The 19,111-nt window shown below is 47.2% G+C and overlaps 1 protein-coding gene across 2 annotated transcripts in view; it reads left to right on the top strand.

The window, feature by feature from the left end:
- The first annotated feature begins 4,266 nt into the window (after positions 1 to 4,266).
- Pdzk1 (PDZ domain containing 1) overlaps positions 4,267 to 19,111 on the top strand; it is a 34,013-nt gene continuing 19,168 nt past the window's right edge. Inside the window, exons 1-2 of one of the 2 annotated variants that reach the window (XM_010629493.3) lie at positions 4,267 to 4,476; positions 16,536 to 16,632. The gene's annotated coding sequence lies outside the window, so the exon portion shown is untranslated. The remainder of the gene's footprint in view (positions 4,477 to 16,535; positions 16,633 to 19,111) is intronic. The other variant, XM_010629492.3, reaches the window with a different exon arrangement.

The raw sequence follows: 19,111 nt of genomic DNA, 5'->3' as shown, positions 1-19,111 counted from the left end.
GATGCTGGTCCTATAGCCCAGCGATTACTCCAGGATCTTGAGGAGCTGTGAGAGTCACCCAGGAAGGAACACACCGGACTAGTTGGAAAACAGACCTTTATTAGTCTGGCCGGACGGCACTCCCAGAGCCAAGCAGCTCAGAGGCAACAGCTCAGGGGCTTAGGCTGTTTTTATAAGGGGATAGGCAGGGTGGGGGTCTATAACAGTTGCTTACAGAATGTCCCAAGGTTTTTAAAATATTCCTTCCAGGCAGACAAGGAGTGAAACAATCTCATCTATTCACCCAGAACTACTAAACATTCACTTGTTAATTTACATTAATCACAGTTGAGACTAGAATTTAAGATTACAAAGTTACGCAGTTCCACGAAATGTAGCCACTAAGTGGTACAGCCATTTCTGGTGTTCAAACCCTTCCTCTATAAAATTCATAGAAATACTGGATAAAATGGACATTTTTTTTTTTTTCCAAATAAATAGTTGAACTTTGGTACTGGGGATCAAACTCAGGTCCTTGCGCTTAGCAAGGCAGTTAGCAGAACCACTGAGTTAAATCCCCAGCAGAATAAATAGCTGAGCTTTGAAGGAAGGAAATCTCTTAAATTCCAGAGGCAAAGAGAATGATGAAACCTAGTAACCAAGCAGAGGTTTTTTCACTGTAGGGTCCCAGGCGATACGACCTGGGAACTTTGACCTTGTCAGGAGCTGAAACTCAGGGATTTCCAGTGCTCTCAGTAAAAGGGGGGCTCAAACTCTGTGCTACTGGCAGAAAATTCATAGATCCATCCATCCATCCACTCACACTTTTGAAATCTTTTTTTTGGGGGGAACAGGGGATGAAACTCAGGACCTTCTGTTTGCAAGGCAGGCGGCAGTACTACTGAGCTGAATCCCCAGCCCTTGAAATCTTACTGTATGCTAGGCTTATGTTCTTGGTACTTGGAACACAGTGGCAAAAATACAAATCCCTACCCTCAGGGAATTCATATCCTGGTAGAGGAGAGACAGAAATTAATAAATATAATATGTAAGTATACCAAAAAAAGAACATTTATTGGAAAAACAGAACAGAGAACAAGGGATCAGAGAGTTAACAAGGGAATGGCTTTCTTGGCCTGGACTCTGAGAAGGAAGAAAGAATTATCTCCTGCAATTTCTAGGCACGATCTGCATAAGGAGGGGCACCTTGGTTGTAGCTGACATTATTTAAACGCTGCAGGAACAAGGCAAGTAAATAACAGAAATTGGTACCAGTAGCCTTTCCTCACCCTTCCAGGGGTAAGGAGAGGAGGTGCCTGACAACACAGAAGAAAATCCTCCATCCAGGATGCCATGCTTTCAACACGCAGAGCCAGCCAGACAGCTCACAGTGGACAATATGAAGGCGTGGATGCAGATTTGGGATCCCCGACACCTTGTGCTTGGTGCTGAAGCCCATACTCTTAACTGCTCTGCGCAGACCCTCTGAGAAGCCCCAGAACTTCCACCACACGCCCTCAAGGGGAAGTTGCCCATGTGCCCACAGCAGTTAGGACCACAGATTTTGGAGTTGGAAGGGACCCAAGCAATCACCCACTCCAGTTTCCCCACGGGGGGGCGGCATTTTTCTGGCACACAACTCACAGATGTTATCAGCTTTTACTTGAATACCTTCAGCGAAGGAGAGCACATTTCTTCAGCGGAAGGTAGAGGCCGAGCAATGCCACCTGAGGAGACAGGTCGGGCAGAGCCCTGGGTGAGGTGGTCTTGGGCAGGGTAATTAACCAGATGAATCTAAACTCTCTTCCTATCTATAAAATGGATATTATTCATCTTATATGGTCAGGAAGAGAGCTATATAGGCTAATGTAAATCTTATCTGACGCATAAGAGATAACGGAATTTTCCCTTCTCCTGAATCTCTAAATCCATACACCACTAACGGACTGCATCTAATCAGATTAGATGTGCTTCTAGAGATAAGATTTTCTAAAAATCCAAATCTCAGGGCCGGGGATTTAGCTCAGTGGTTTCACCTCATGGTTTGCAAGCACAAGGTCCCAATTTCAATCCCCGGTACAGAACAGAAAAAAAAAAAAATCCAAATCTCAGTGAGGACAAGTCTCATTCCATTCAGCAATCTACTGGGAAAGGGTCACGTCGTCGTTTAAAAAGTAGCATTCCTTTTTAATTGCTAACCAACGCTGTCTGCATCTCACGCCTCTCTGATAACCTGTGTGAAGTCTACTGGGCTGTGTTCTATCTGTGCTTGTCATGGAAGGGCCAGTCTGAGAAGCCTCTCAACTCGGGCTAAACACAAGCTCCACTGTGAGGGGTGTGTGTGTGTGTGTGTGTGTGTGTGTGTGTGTGTGTGTGTGTGTTTTAGAAGCTTCAAGAATAAACTTCACTAACTTAGATTCCTTTCTTTAAAATTAAGGTATTAAACTGGGCACCTATAATCCCAGGTACAAATTCTCTGGAGGCAGAGGCAGGAAGATTGCACATTCTAGGCTAACCTGAGCAACTCAGTGATGCTGGCTAGAAGTAAATAAATAAGTAAATAAACAAACAAATAAGCTAGGCTGGGCTGTAGCTCAGAAGCAGGGCACCCCTGGGTTTAATCCCAGTACCAATAAAAATAAAGAAAAGAAATTGTTTACATGCAATATAATTCATCTGTTTTAGATGAATAATTTAATAGATTTTGGTAACTTAGAACACTGTGTAGCCACCCTCATACTAAAGATGCCACATTTTAAAAATCTTCCTCTTTAGGTCTTGATTTTATTTGATTTTACAAATTAGCTAGGATCTGCAGTGAGAAGTTTGGAAGCAAAGGCCGAGGCAACCTGCCCTACCAAACGAGGAACGCCAGGCGTGCCCGTAATCCCAGCACTTGGGAGGCTGAGGCAGGAGGATCACTGTGAGTTCAAGACCAGCCCCTCGGCTACATACTGAGTTCCAGGTCAGTCTCAACTACATAGTGAGACCCTGTCTCAACAAACAAACAAACAAACAAACAAGCAAAAACAAAAAACCAAATGAGGGACACTTAATCCTAAAAACAAACAAAAAACAAAACCCAAAAAACTTATGGGGTATAGAAGTCTTCAAATATTTGAAGAGCTATTTTGCAGAACAATCACTAGAAGGAAAATATAAGGACTATTTTGGCTCAATATAAAAGAGAGTTTTCTAAAAACAGTATAACAATGGCTATTTATACGTAATGGAATTACTCAGTTAAAAATGAAGACTGGGGTGTAGCTCAGTGGTAAAGAGCTTGCCTGGTATGTCTGAGACCCTAGGTTCAGTCCCTAGCACACCACACACACACACACACAAATGCACACACACTCACAGGAGTTAAAAATGAATCAATCTAGATCAAACACCTGGGATTTGAATTAAAGTGTCCGGACCCTAAATCCAGATTTTCCCACTCAACCTTTCTGTGGGAGTTTTGCAGGAGGTGAAGAGAGGTCAGAGCATAGCCTCAAGGTAGACGATGACCTGATACCGCATAAGGAAGTTGTACAGCTGTCTGTCAGTTTAAACCCCCGCAGGCACTGGGTCAGGTCAGGCCTGCACCGCGGGCAAAGCCAAGGCCCAGAGATGGGCCCAGAGATGGGACCCGCGCTGCCAGGCGGGAGGAAGGGTCTCCTTGCCTCACTGCCTGGAGCAATCTCTTGCCCCCACCTCGGTGTGGGCTGAGGATCCAGGTGAGTGTGAAGCCAGTGCCAGAAGGGCCTCAGCTGCTCCTCCTGGCCGTGAGGGCTGCACAGGTGCCTTGCACTGCGGGGCTGGGCTGCGGAGAGGCTCCCAACATTTATCAGAAGGTGGGAGAACAGAAACAGCACTCAGGTGGGAGGAGCATATAGGAGGAAGGGGGACGTGGGAAACCACAGCCTGGGCTGCGCTGCGGAGCCGGGAGCTGGTGAGTAAGAGCCCCGGGGGGCCAAAGGCACAAAAGGCAGAGGAGCAGAGGGGCTTGGCCTGTTTACCCGAGCCCGCACAGGTTCCTGCCCCCAGCAAGGCCTTAGTGTCTCGGGTGATGACCCTTGGCCCTGACCCAAGGGTGGGGAGGCTCCTCACTTGAAGAGGGGTTGGTTGGGTGTGACCGAAGCATCTGCCTGAGGGAGAAAACGAGGACGGCGGAGGCACCTCCTCCCAGCCTGTCCCTGCCCTCTTCTGCCCTCCTCCCCTCCTCGATGTCTGGGAGCCCAGACGGAAAGCTGTTCGGACGCGTATTGGAATTGTCTGGTAGGTAGGCCGGAGAGCAGGGCTGCGGAGGGGTTTTCTGATTTTCCAGCCGAGGGCCCAGCCAGCCAGCTGGCAGCTAGGACAGAGGTCAGTTGAACTCAGACCACACATCCCTGTTAAACACATCAGCTTTTAACTCAATCTTTGTTCAAAGTCCAGTGAGTTGTAAGAGTAGAGCTCCTGGCAGAGAGAATTCCCAAGCGACAGAGCAGCTCCTCTTCCTCCCGGAAACAGGTAAGAACTGGCTCGTGTCTCCCCGAGTGAGGGTGCCGCCTGGGCCTGAACTGCCTCAATCCCCTTTCCTGAGGAGTAGCCGGCGGGAGAGGCGCTGTGCAGAAGGCATCAACTGGGCCCTTTGCTGATGGCTGAGGGTCAGCGAGGGGAGGGGTTGCTCGAGCGCTGAGACTCTTTCTGCTGGAGGGGGTGCAGCTCTGCTTCACAAAAGGGTTGGAAAACTGATTTCAGCTAAAGTTTCCCAGGTTTGGCTGTATGGCCAAGAGGGAGACAACAGATTTCACAGCTCCCCCGGAAGTCCTCCGAGGACTTCTTACTGCACAGGGGCTTTGGGTATTAGAGCAGACTCTCTTCCCTAGGCAGCCCTAAATCAAGCATCTCCCCTCTGTCACGCAGCACTGAGGGAGGAAAGAGCAATGGATTTTAAGCCGGCCGAATTTTAAAACGTAGGTTCCCAGGCTCTACCCTTGGAAGTTTCTAAATCTCTGGGCGGTGGATCTGAAGACGCTTGTTACTTTGAAGTTCCCACAGCTGATTCAGATGTGCTGGCAGGTTTGGGAACTGCTATAGCTGATTTCCTAGCCAGACAAGTCAAGAGACTTAAGTATGCCATTTACCTAAGGGTTTACTGGCTGTGAAGACTTCTGGTCTGGATTGGCTCCAGCTATATGCAAGAGGAACTGTTTCTCACTTTCTGAAATCCCTGCATTGTGGCACTGAATGGCTCAGTTCCGTATCCAGATGTCACGGGGGCCCTGATTGCCTCGGGCCATGGCTGTCCAGTCACGTGGGGTCACATATTCTTTCCCACTCAAAGAACTTGGGGACTTCTTGTGGTGTAGCTAAGTGAATTGCTTTTATCTTGGACTTTTTTATGTTCTCTGCACCATAAAATAGGAAGTTGTTAACAATAATGTCTTACGTTCATAGAGTACCAGCTAGACCACTTCTATCCATCTAGGGAAAAGAACACTGTTCTGGACTCCACATAGCCAGGGTTTCAATTCAGTTGTTAACGGGCCGTTAGGCTAAGTCACTTAGCCAACTGCAGCCTCAGTTTTGTCATCCGTCAGACAAAAGCCTGTCATCTTTTCCCTGGGGTGGTTGTGTACCAGGGGATTAAATGCACAGATGTAAAATGCTAACATTTGAACCGCGTGTCTCCAAAGACTCTGCAGAATAATGGAAAGAAACATCCATGCCGTCAGTCGAAGGCCTTGTTCTAGTCTTTAGTCTGCTGAGCCTCTGTGCTTCCAAGTCCAACTAAAAGTTGAGACTACATGATGATTAATATCCTTTCCTACCTACCAAGTATAGGGTGGATCCTGGTGCTTTGCAGTCTGGCTCCTTGTCATCTGGCTATGAATTTGATGTCCCTTCCTTGTAGGCAGGACTTCCACCCCACTACCATCTCTATTATTTGTAACATCAGAAAACATCTTGTCTATCACCTTTGAAGGATGTTACTTTTATTTATTTATTTAGGGCGTGGTGGCGCACGCCTGTAATCCCAGCACTCAGGAGGCTGAGGCAGAAGGATCGCTGTGAGTTCGAGACCAACCTGGGCTACACAGTGAGTTCCAGGGCAGTCTCAACTATATAGTGAGACCCTGTCTCAAACAAACAAATAAACAAACAAACATAAAACAAAACAAAAAATAAAGGGCCGGGGATTTAGCTCAGTGGTTGGCAAGTGCAAGGACCCGAGTTTGATCCACACACACACACACACACACACACACACGCACAAAAAAAACAAAAAACAAAAAAAATAAATTAAAAATATTTATTTATTTATTTATTGGTTTTTTTGTAGACAAGGTCTTGCTACATATTATGAGCTGGCCTTGAACTCGCCATGATCCACTTGCCTCAGCCTCTCAGCATGGGTTTTACAGGCGAGCGCCACTACACCTAGCATTTTTTTGTTTTTTGAGACAATCTCACTATGTAGTTGAGACCGACCTGGAACTCATTATGTAGCTCGGGCTGGTCTTGAACTCACAATGATCCTCCTGCCTCAGCCTCCTGAGTGCTAGGATTATGGGCATGCGCCACCAGGCCCGGCTGCTCCAGCTTTTAGAACAGTGCCTGACACAGAATCTTAGATGTTTGGATAAATGGAAGTTACGTGGAAAGGAAGGAGCTAGAAGATTAGAAGGTGGTTGTTTTTTTTTGTTTTTGTTTTTGTTTGTTTTTTGGTACTGGGGATCAAACTTGGGTCCTTGTGCTTGCGAGGCAGGTGGCGGAAGAAAGTGGTTGTTTTGACAAGCTACTCAGAATCAGAGGCTGAGGAACTCTGATACTCTCTGGGCATTCAAAGTCCAGAGCCTGATCACTTGGTTAAATGGTTCTCCATTTGTTGCATGGAAATTTGAAGTGGGCAGCAAGACAGGGCTGGACATGTTTTCCTCAAGATCATAGCAGCTCTTTCCTTTGGTCTTTTATGAGGAACGGACCAGTTTTTCTTAATCTGCCTGATGAGTATCATAAATAAGTGACTGACAGAATAGCATTGGGATTAGAGACCTGGATTCCTAGTGAAACTTTACGTCCTAAGTTTCCATGTTTTCATTAGTTAAATGAGCAAGAGAGATTCTGATTCTTACTGTTCTTAGGGTTAAATGGGAAATGCACACAATGCTTTGTACATCCAAAGTGCTATTATGATCTTCGATGCTACTCTTGTGATCTTCTGACAGCTTTGTGATACGCATGACCCCAGGGAGTGAAACCCTGGCAGTGGCAAGGAATTCGATAATAGAAAGACAGCAGCTATGATCTGCTTTTGGTTAGAAACAGCCACCAGCTTCTGAGGCTCCAAGCCTTGTTAGAAACACCGGTACTCATTTTCTTGCCTCTCGGTGGCAACGTGGAAACGCAAAGCTAACCGAGAAAAGCCCTCGGGTTTACCACCAGTTGCACCGAGTACATTGCTGGTGGTGGGAGAATCAGGGCTATGGTGCCTACTCTTAAGGTCGAGCATGTATTTTTCCTTTATGGTGCTGGGGTTTCAAACAGGGCCCAGTGAATGCCAGCAAGGCAGCCTGCCACTGAGCTACACCCCCCCGAGGGAATTTTCTTGATGGAAACACATGACCTAAACACTGCAGCTCCTCTGTAATCTCCAGGATGGCGCCCCTGACCTGCTTGTTTTCTTGAACATAGGCATGTTGAGCTCCGGTCTTCCTCACCCATTCACCACTCCGTGAAGGTACCTTGTGATGTTTCTTCTGCCTGGGCACTTCTTTCCCTAGGCTGACTACGTGTTCCCGTAACACACGGTGTGGCTCAGGCTGGAAGTAGGGTAGGCGGGGGAGGGGGCCCAGACCCCGCTGAGTTTGAACCCAGTCGCTGCTTGGCCCAATAACATGTGACGACCTAACTTCAGAATCCTTCTTTTCCTTGTGAAATGGCCCATTAGGTTTAACTTGGAGCTCATAAATAGTACAAGTGCTCTTTCCTAGAGCCTGAGAGCTCAGTAAATGTGTACACCCACTAGAAAACATTGAAGACATTCCGGTATCCATACCGTTCATTCCACACCACCTGTAACCCCTCTGATTAGACTCTGGGTTCTGTGACGGCACAACCTGGGTCGAGCCGATACCTGTCCCACTAAGTACTAGGTAAACTTATTGGCTGTTGTGGTCAGGGTTGGCAAGGGAGTGGATTTAATACAGGACACATCATTTGTAGGATTATCTCATAGTAGTCACCCAAAAATGTCAAATGCAGAGGAGTGCAAGACATCTGTTTGCCTACTAGAGGCCCAAAGAATCCAGCCAAGGGCCTGGGGCCTATTTGCAGAGGAGTGCAAGACATCTGTTTGCCTACTAGAGGCCCAAAGAATCCAGCCAAGGGCCTGGAGCCTATGGCAGTGTCCCTCACAAGTCCAGCTGAAGGCCCAGAGCCCGAGGCAGGTCCTCCAGGAGTCCAGCCAGTGGCCTAGAGCCCACGCAACAACGCCTGCTTGTCCATACGGAGGGTCTGCACCTGGAAGGCCCAAAGGCCAGTGGTGGAGGTCAGAGAACCTGCACCTGCCGAGTGAGGGCTCTGCCCTGAAGCCAGGAAGTGATTCGGGGCAGATCACAGCTCCCTGACGAGAACAGCAGCCATTTCCAGCGACCGAGAAGCCCCGAGCTCCCTCTCTGAGGACAGCCTCCCTCTCTGAGGACAGCCAAGTTCACATCGGGAAAACCAACCCCGGCAAGCTTCTCCTAGAAAATCAATATTCCCCTCCAGGTCTCTTTTTATGTCATTGGCCACAACCCTCAGGTGGGTCTTCCACACCCAGATCACGCTGATTCCGCTCAGCTGGGCGCTCCAAGTTGCTCATTCATTAATCTACCGCACTGGCTGTATAAATGATGCTTAAAATTCAAAAGATACACATACTTTCAGTCTGGTAGGGAAGGATTTGTATATAATCTAAATTTTGGACTGTGCCTTGGTTTTGAATTTATTGACTTGGAAAAAATATTTATCCTGTACAGTGGACCCTTACGAACTCCATTTGTTCATGAGGGCTGGGTTGTAACTCGAGTTGGTTATAAGTCCAGACTATTTTTTTCCACAAGAAATAATGGAAATACCCATAATGTGTTCCGAACCTTCCAAAGTACCCCTTAACCTTTTCATAATAAAAAGGGTTTTGTAATGAGCGTAATTTATCAGAAACATCAATCATTTTCCTAGTGTATTTACCAAAAAGGTGTGAGCTGTGCCTGGTTTACCAGAAACACCAATTTCGTACTGCACGCACCATTTAAGTCGACATCTCTGGCCTGCAGGAAGGGAGCATGGAATGGAAGGAGGTTTTGGTTTGGAGAGAGAGGCCCCTTCCATGACAGCATCAGGAATCTGGCTCTTGGTGTCCTTTCTCTCCTCGGGAGAGTCTGGAGCCCACGGGCACCTGCTTCTGGCTCACTGGGTCTCAACCTTTTCAGACCTAAAAACTGGTCTAAGGTTGTCTGTTTCTGTCTTTCCTCTAACACTGCTCTGTAGTATGACACGTCGTAGTCATGAAGCAAGTGAATGCAATCGTCTTTTTCTGTCCAAATGTTTGTAGCTCTGTCCATTTTGTCAAGATTTCCTTTGTTTCAGAAGAGCTTTGCTGCTCTGATTGTTGATGCTCCCCCTCCTGTTTAGATGGTTTCTTGGTGCCATTCTCTGCTGCTCAGCCGGAAGTTCCTCTGAGGGTTCCTCCGCGTCTCGGCCGTGTACTCGCAAGCCCATGGACTCTGCCGTAGTGACGGTGCCACCGACCACAGGGTCAGTTGAGGCTCAGGCTCCTCTCCACAGCCTTCAAAGTCTCTCTCCTGGACACAGGCAGACCTGAGTGTCCTTAGAGAGACATCGGCCCAGGATTTCTCCATTAACTCCACACAGGAAAGAATCGCATTCAGGTCATAACTCGAGACATTGGTCGTAAGTTAAAGCTAAAAGACTGGTCGTAGACCGAGTTGTTTGTGAGGCTGGTTGTAACTCGAGGGTCCACTGTACTATGAACACTAGTCAGGAAGATATTCTAGGCAGAGCGTGCAGTTTAAGCACGGGGCAGGTGCAGTGTAGGACATTGGTTGGTGCCTTTCTACTAGCAGAGAAGCCGGGTTAGGCTGAGCCGCAGGGCCTGAGCCAGGAGTCTGGGCTTTTGCGTTTCTTGAATATTTTAGACACCGATTTGTCGGAAAGTTTTTCTTCAGACTGTGACTGGGTGACACCAGAAGCGACTCTTTAGTGGGCCAGACAGGAAAAAAGTGGGAGGGTGGAAATGCAGGTCAAGTGCTGTTTGGCTGCTTCAGGAACAGGTTTGACGGTGCGAGGCTGTTCTCTCCGTGGTGCCTCTGTTTCCCCATAGCACTGACCCAGCTCTCTCCAACCTCTGTAGCCCTTAGACAAGCAATTAAAGTATGATCAGCCTTGAACTACAAACCAGAGTGTTTATGGTGGCTGGGGGGGGGAGTAGGAGGGACACCTGATACCAAGAGGCCAAATGAACTTTGAGATAAATAAATTATATTCTTTATCATAAAAGAGAAATAAAAATTACTCACTGGCCCTATGATTATTCTAGATGATTTATATTTTGAGACAAGGTCTCACCATACTGTAGCCCAGGCTGGCCTCAAACTCATAGCGATCTTCCTGCCTCGGCCTTGTTAGTGCTGGGATTACAGGTGTGTACCATAATACCTGGCCTACTGTAGATAATCCTTAATGAAATGGATTTGTTAATTTCTCGCATTTGAAATCTATCCCTGGCAAAGACAAACTCTCACAGTGGAGAGTGACAGTTAACAAATACATATTTTTGATATAATTTTATTTAAATACTGTATAATTTAGTATTTGAATTTGTATAGGTGTTGCTTTTTAAAGAAGTTGGCTTTAAATGTATTATCTGCATCAGAATTATAGGATTTGCAGTTCAATCCCCGGTACCATAAAAAACAAACAAGAGTTATAGGATTTGCTCTTGGAAAAAAAAAATTTTTTTTGTACCCGGGATCAAACTCAGGCCCTTGCGCTTGTGAAGCAGGTGTGGTGCTAGTGAGCTAAAAAATATTTTTCTATTCTTTTTTTTTTGGTACGGGATCTAACTTGGGACCTTCTCTTGCAAGGCAGGCGGTGATACCACTGAGCTAAGTCCTGGGCTCTGGAAAAATATTTTTTAGGGTTACTTGTCAGTACCAGGTGTGTGTGTGTGTGTGTGTGTGTGTGTGTGTGTGTGTGTTTGCACACCCAAACTGAGGGTAAACAGCACAAGGCTCTGAGATAAGATGGATGTGGCTGGAACTGAGCCCGAAGCCGTTGGTTGAATCCTGTAGGGAATTCTTTGCCTGTTCACAGTTGTGGATGTAACACTGTTTATTTTCCACCAATTGAATACTAAAGTTGAGTGCCTTGCTGTCCTTTTCCATTATGCAGAAGCATATAATTCCTGGAGGAACAGCAATCCTCAGAAGTGCACACTGTAAATATACCTGGTAAAATTCTGGGAATGTTGCGTTCTCCTTGCTGAAGTTCCAGATGTTTCTAGACCAATACAGTGGAGTGGAATTGAAGGTCTAGTTGAATGCTACCAGACAGACCCTGCTCTCTCTCTCCTGCTAGGGTCTCCATGAAACAGACATAATTTATCCAGTGGTTACATCTTAGGTTATACAATCAAATAGTAGCCTTCACCAGCAATTAACTAGAGATGATGCTGTGCACTAGCCTGCTTGATAAATTGTTACCATTTAGTAGAAGGGTTTGATGGTTTAGGTGTTGCTAAACTAAGTGCCTTGTGGGGAGAAACTGTTTCCTTTGTGATCTTATGCCAGCTGCACAATTGATTTCCGGTTGCTGTTAGATAAAATGATGGTGAGTCTGGGCACGGTGGCACATGCCTGTAATCCTAGCACTCTGGAAAACTGAGGCAAGAGGATTGTCGATTCAAGCCCAGCCTGGATGAGTAAAGTGATTTAGCGAGACCTTGTCTCAAAAAAAAAAAAAAGAAGAAGAAGAAATTGCGTGCCGGTCGCTTATGACCAGTGGCCATAGATCACTCACTATATTCACGGAATGATCTCACTGTAACCTGGGCCTTGGAAGAGAGGCCAAGGTGGTGACCGCAGCTTGTCTCTTTCGCACCTGGTGGTAGTCACGGCACCTGGCTCTGAGTCGTCACTGCCCCTCTCTGATTTTCCGCATGTTCCCCCACATCCTTGCCCTGATCTTTGGAACTTCAGTGACGTGGACCGGGCCTGCTCATTGTCTCCGTACCCCAGGAGCGTGGTCGCCCGGGGCAGGCGTCTCGATCAGTGCTTACGTTACCCTGGCTTCTCCCTTCCTGCTGCTCCTTTACATTTCAGCTCGGCCACTTCAGGTGGTGGGATTTGCTGGCCAGCTTTGTCTTGAGTTCCTGCTGAAGGCCTGGATGTCTGTACCTCCTCGATGCATTGTATCCTGTAATTCCCTAGCTTTTGGATTTATGTGATACTTCTGGGTCTGAAGATAGCTAAGCTCATTTTTTTTTTTTTTTTGCATTTTCAGCCCTGATGTTTCAGCAGCTAAAATTAGCTTGGCACAGATGGTCAGAAGTGCCTGCTATATTCTCTAGGTCACAGTCTCTTCTGCTTCACAAAGAAGTCAGAAGAGGGCCAGGGATTTAGCTCAGTGGTGCCGCTGCTTGCCGAAGTCAGAAGCACTGCTGAACTCATCGAAAATGAGAGATCCATTGCATCAGAAGAAATTCCATCAGGGGATGGGAAGATGCCTTGCCCAGAGTGGGCTTTGAGCTTCAGATCCTTGCTGGGTATTTTTCCTGTTCAGTCTGGAGTGCCCTCCACTGTCCTCAATGTGCATTCTAGTCTAGGTGGACTTTCATCAGTTTGCAAGGAGGGGACTCGCCCGTGTTCTTAGCCAGATGTGAAATGGGATTAAAAGTAGATTGAGTTTAGCCAGGCATGGTGGTGCACACAAGTAATCTCAATGTGGTAGGAGGCTGAGGCAGGAGAATTGCAAGTTTGAGCCTAGTCCAGGCAAATTACTAAGATCTGTCTCAAAAAGGTTGGGGATGGTCCTGGGGATGTAGCTCAGTGTGGAGCCCCTGCATTCAATCCCCAGTGCCACAACAAAAACCAAAGCCCTGAGACAGACAAGCCCACTGCCAAGGGTAGACTTCAGCTTTCAAACCTTTGTCCTTTCCAGTGTGCTTTACCCAGAGCAGAATGCTTCAGGAAGATGGAAATAAAAACAAACTCTTCTCATCAGCCACACACAGATGTGGCTGCTTTAGATTATCGGGAGCTACTCTCTTCTGAGGAGCTCTCAGGATGACGTCTCCCCTCACTTTGAAAGTATCTCCTCAGTCCCTTCCCCTCATGCATCCTGAAATGCAGTAGAGCTCATCTCAGTCCTGCTCTTCTGGTTTCTCCTTCCTGCTGTGGCCCCATGTCTGCCATTTCTGCTCTGCTGGGTTCACTGCAAATCTAGAAATCCTTACCTTCTAGCCTTATCTTTTACGTGTGTCAAACCGCTGCTTAAAGTAAAAATTACTGTTGCTCCTGCCTCCCCACTGGGGATTGAACCCAGGGCCTTGGGTAAGCAAATGCTCTGGCACTGAGCAATAGATACAGCCCTTCTGTGCTTGCTTGCTTATTTATGTATTTATTTTGGTGGTACTGGGGATTGAATTCGGGACCTTGTGCTTGTGAGGCAGGCAGGGTGCCACTGAGCTACATCCCTGGCCCTGCTTCTATTCTTGATGTATAAATATATAAAAATTGTAAACAAATTTTCTGCAAAGTTTTGTCCAATTTCTTGGGTCCCTATAGTGAAATAGCTCTGTGGCCATTGGAAATCCTTTTGGCCAGTGATTATAAATTGCTGCTCTGTTCTGGTTTACATAGCAGTTTGGTTTTTTTTTTTTTCTTTCTTATCAGGAATCAAACTCAGGACCTTGCGCTTACAAGGCAGGCAGTGGAACCCTTGAGCTAAATCCCCAGCGACATAGCATTTCTTAAAAAATGTGAAAATAGTGTCATTTTTAAAAAGATCATTGGAAAGGTAGATTTCCAAATTTCCCTGAAAAACCCTAAGGATTGGCCCGCTGGTCTTTTCCTTCCTTGTGGTAGCTTAGCTGTCTGCTGGCATTGAGTAGCATTGGGTCCACAGTCATTTCCGGGCCGCCTCCACCGACTTCTCCGTTTGACCCAGTGGATATGTTTTTGGGTGACATTTTTGCTGCACTTTTTCATGTTCTGATTTATTCTTCCTTCACCTATTTCACGGGAGAGATTAGAACCATAGTAGGGCTGGGGGTGTGACTCAGTGCTGGGGCGTTTGCTGAGCACGGGTGGGGTCTTGCATTCATTCCCAAGTGAGGCGTTTCGTCTGATTGAGGTCATCCCATTTCCTGTGTTTTCTGTAGTGGCCCTTGATATACACACATGGGGACAGTTGTCCTAATGTTAAAAATAAAAGCACCTATCAACTCCGTTCCTTTCCATCTGCTCTCCCAGCTCTCATTTACCTGTCCAAGATGTACTATATATTTATTCATTGCCTCTCTTACTTAGCATCTACTGGCTACTTAATCCCCTATCTGGCCTGGACTTTCATTTTCTAAACTTTGGTGGCATTTTCTTAATATTTATTGTTGGTATCATTTGGCACCATTATCTATGCTATCATAAAATTGTTTTTTAGTTTAGATGAGACTAAATCTTGGCTTTCTGTTTTTTTTGTTGTTGTTGTTGTTGTTGTTTGTTTTTGGAGACAGTCTCACTATATAGTTCATGTTGGCCTCAAACTCACAGCGATCCTCCTGCCTCTGCCTCCCAAGTGCTGGGGTTATGGGCGTGCACTACCTTGCCCAGCTTCTGATTTTTGACTTCTCTCTGAGCCTTTTCCTGTCACCCATCTAGATATTACCCAGGGTTTGATTCTTGGCCTTTCTCCTTTCATATCTCATCCTGGCCATCACTTAGCACACCATGCCTGTGTTACACAGCTGAGTTAAGTGGAAATATTATAGGCAGTCAGGGCGAGGTCCTCGAGAGGGTCAGGACAAAGGTGAAGCACACCACAGCTGCAGCTAGGCTAGAGATACTTCTGCTGGAGGCCAGGCCTCAAGATAAAGACAGGATGGCCGGGCGTGGTGGTGCATGCCTGTAATCCCAGCACTTGGGAGGCTGACGCAGGAGGATCGCTGTGAGTTCGAGACCAGCCTGGGCTACATGGTGAGTTCCAGGTCAGTCTCAACTACATAGTGAGACCCTGTCTCAAAAAAACAAAACAAAACAAAACAAAAAAACAAAGATAAAGACAGGATGACCAAACCTGCATACTTCCTCAGAGGACAAACATTGGGCCTAAGGAAGTCTAGAGAGACATCAGCCACCCTGGTGGGTGACCGGAGACCTCTGGACCCGTCACTTCCTAGGAGAATCTTTATTCTTTCATCCACGCTTGTTACGTGGCTTGTTTCCCAACTGGACCTCTACTACCTACGTGACTGCACTTGTAGCCTTATCGATCGTGGTTCTGGCTCAAGTTGTACCACGTGGATTTTACTCCATAAAACTGCCCTGTAGAGAGGGGTCCTCAGTACCCATTTGCGTCCCCTTCTGCCCTCAGGAACTATCCTATCAATAGATATCTTCTTACTCTTAACCTCTGTTCCTAGAATTCTTTGATTTTTGGAGAACTTGAGCTTAGCGCATCAGACGGCTAATGGGCTGGGCAATGTGATATTTCCCACTTCATCTCCGGTATGTCCTGTATCTCCTGGGCTCCAGCGCAGCAGCATCTGAGCTCTGGGAGAAGTTCTGCCATGTCCTTTGACTTAAACCCTCCCAAACTGACTCTTGTTACCTCATTCCTCAAGACTACACCATCTGGTTCTTGTTTTGTGTTTTGTACCGGGGATTGAACTCAGGACCTTGCGCTTGCAAGGCAGGTGGGCACCACTGTGCTAAATCCCTGCCAGCTTCTCCCTGTATCCTCTCAGGGTCTTCTCTCTGTATGTAGGTGTCTGTTCCTTTTCTTACAAGGACACCATGTCTGTTAGGTTAGGGTTGCATCTTAGGGCCTCACTTAACCTTAATTACCACTCTGCAGTTCCTGTCTCTGAATACAGTCACATTAGAGATTAAGGGCTCTCAGGGATGAGTTTATGGGCAGAATTCAGTTCACACTAGCAAGGGAGCCCAGGGCTGGAAGGTAGGAAAATTACCAGTTGGTTAGGAGGCAAAAAAAAAAAAAAAAAATTGAGCTAAGGTAATAAATTCAGGGAAAGTTGTAAAATTTTCCCACGAGAAGCAGACAGGGGTAAGTAGGTGCCTGCAGGTCTAAAATATTTTTGCAACCCTGGGTCTGAGAGCAGCCAAAAAGCACAGCTGTGTTCAATTCAGAAAACTCCCTGTGTCTTTGCCACCCCACGCGGCAGAGTGTCCTTTCTTGTGGCAGGGAAGCCACAAGGACAAAGTAACAGTAACAGGGGAGAGAAACAGACCCTGCGGGGCTCTGCTGCTGACCAGATGCTGTGCCCTGTCACTCCTCCTGTGCAGCGGCCCTGGTCTGTGCAGCTGGGACATCTGTGTTGTCGCACCTGTTCCATCAGGTGCCATCCTGGTGTGGAGAAATCTGAAGGAGCGGGACTGAAAGGTGAGTACAATCTGTCACTTAGTTCTCTCCGCAGTTCCTCTGCCTGTGTCACCTTTCTGTTTTCACAGCTCCTAGGCTGGGTCAGAGCCCTGGTTATGGGTGAGGATCATCACATAGCCTCTTAACCGGTCCTCGGCCCAGTACATCTTTGTTTTGGGCCATCCCACCACAACTGTCATTCCTGTGCTTCAAAGCTGGGACACCAAACTAAGGCCAGATCCCTCGGGCTGGCAGTGAAGCCTTTTCTAGTCTGTTTGTCACCCACAAGTTCCCTTTGTTGGCTGTCCTTCGTCCACGTTGGAATTTTAGCTCTTCCTTGACTGGGCTCAGGATTTCTCTGTGTCCCTTGGGCCACACCATTCACTGTGTCTAAAATAGTCTCTTCCTACTTCCCTTCTGTTGAAATCCTACTCATCTATTGTTAGGGCCTAAGTCAAGTCCGACTTAATTTAGCGAACTTTTCCCTTAATTTCCCCATGCTATAGTTTATAACATTTGTACTCTGGCCATAGTGGTAATTTTGTTCCAAACCTCTTTCTTAATCTTGAGAACGGGGTTGGTGTTTCACTTCATCCGATCCACATTGTGCACATGAATGTGGGGCCAACTTCTGTGGCAATAAACAAGGTCAGTCATGTGTCTTGACGTTTGCTGGAAAATTGAAGGTACCGTGTTCCTGAGCCTAAACAGGCTTCACCTGCTCTAGCGTGCTAAGGAACAAGGTAACCGTTGGGGGAGGAAGAATTGGGAGGGAGCAAGACGCTGCAGTAGAGCTGGCAATCGCCCTTGTTACTTGGGCTTCCCGGGGTCATTGGTAGAATCACAGGGTGACTGGTGGGGCCTTGGACTTGAGTGGAGCCGAGAATTTCATGCAAGGGTGATGCAGGAAGAGGAATGGCATCAGGGTTTAAGGCCTCCTCCAGACTCATTTTGGTCTGCTTGATTGTATGTACACTTGGGTTGTCTCAGAGCTAGAACTTGGGGAGGAGCGCACAAGGCACAGACCTGCGTTGGCCGAGGTATTTGCTCTGGGCAGGGCTGGAGCCTGAGGATGGCATCAGGCAAGGGTCTCGTCTCCCCTGTCCTCCATTTTGGCTTCTCGGGTGAGTAGAGGTGAGCTCGGGCTGTTAATAGTTCATCCAATTTTGCTGTTCTTCTCTGACCTATCCCAAGACTGAGGGAAGAGAGGAGTCAGGGGTAGAATGGCGTGATTTTAAACAGCAGTTTCTTGGCTCAAGTTTGGGCTTTAAGCCTGAAGATTCCATGTCAGCAGATCGGAGGGAGGCCTAAGTACTTTTCTATAAGTCTCTTCGAATGATTGAGGGGAAACTAGGACTGAGAACCAAACTTGGAAAGGGATTGTGAGCATTGGGAGCTAATGTACCACACCTGACAGTGAGTTTGCAACTAACTCGATTCTCTATTGCTAGTATCACCTAATGGTCTCCACCTGTGGTGGCGAACCTATGGCACACGTGCCACGCAGGCTGTTTGAATCATTGGAAGCTGTAAAAGGTTCACCATCACTGGCCTATACTTTTCCAATCAAGTGTGTGTGTTCTCGCGGATGTGCTGCTGGGTGTGGATGGACAACTCCCGGGACTGAAGAGAGGAAGGCGCGTCCTGCAACTCTTGCCCTCTGCACTTCTCTAGGAATTGCCATTTCTCCTGGGATTTGCTTTCCCCTGACTCGTGTTTTCTCTGGCTCTAGAAGCTCAATATTTCTTTTCAAAATAATACCCAGTGCTCGAGTTGTTGTAGCTCAGTGGCAGAACGTACATGAAGGGCATGCGAGAGGCCCTGGGTCTGACCCCTGGACGGTCAAGATCAAAGCAAAATACCCATAACAAACAAACAACAATAAGACACTTGGAGGCTCACAGGAGCTGGAAGAATAACCTAATCCCAGCCCTCTCTTTTTAAGCAGGAAGTGTTTCAGGGAACTCCATGTTCATGTTTAGGAAATGCTCTGTATAGTTGACAGGTTACTAAGGACCCTGAGGCTCAAGCAGTTTTTAGGAGATAGATCATGGATCCCACCTCTGGCCCCTACTGTCTGAGCAGGTGGTTTTGGGTTTTTATTTGCGACAGGGTCTCGGTATATAGTTCAGACTGGCCTTGAAGTCACCACGAAGCCCGGGCTGGGCTCAAACTTGCAATGATGTCCTGCCTCAGCCCTCTGTGAGTGCGGGTTAACAGCCAGGCGCTGTTCTCTGGGTGGGCTTCTGAGCATTCATGTGACAGGCCCGGGAGTGGGACCCTTTTGGCCATGCAGGCTGATGGGGCAGTGTACTTTACCACCAGCTCCGCGACTGCAGGGTGGTGGTGAGGCTGGGTGTGGACTGGTGTGGCTGGGTGAAGGAGCACGTGTCACTCTGTGTGGGCGGAGGGCTGGGCACCGAGAAACCTTGGCCTGTCTTGGGCTTTGTAAGGATTCCCTTGGATTCCCACAGCCATTCTTTTTTTTTTTTTTTTTTTT

Source organism: Fukomys damarensis, unplaced genomic scaffold (assembly GCF_012274545.1).
Source record: "Fukomys damarensis isolate Sample0158 unplaced genomic scaffold, DMR_v1.0_HiC HiC_scaffold_33, whole genome shotgun sequence".
NCBI classification, from domain to species: domain Eukaryota; kingdom Metazoa; phylum Chordata; class Mammalia; order Rodentia; family Bathyergidae; genus Fukomys; species Fukomys damarensis.
This window is presented reverse-complemented; position numbering and strand designations above follow the sequence as displayed.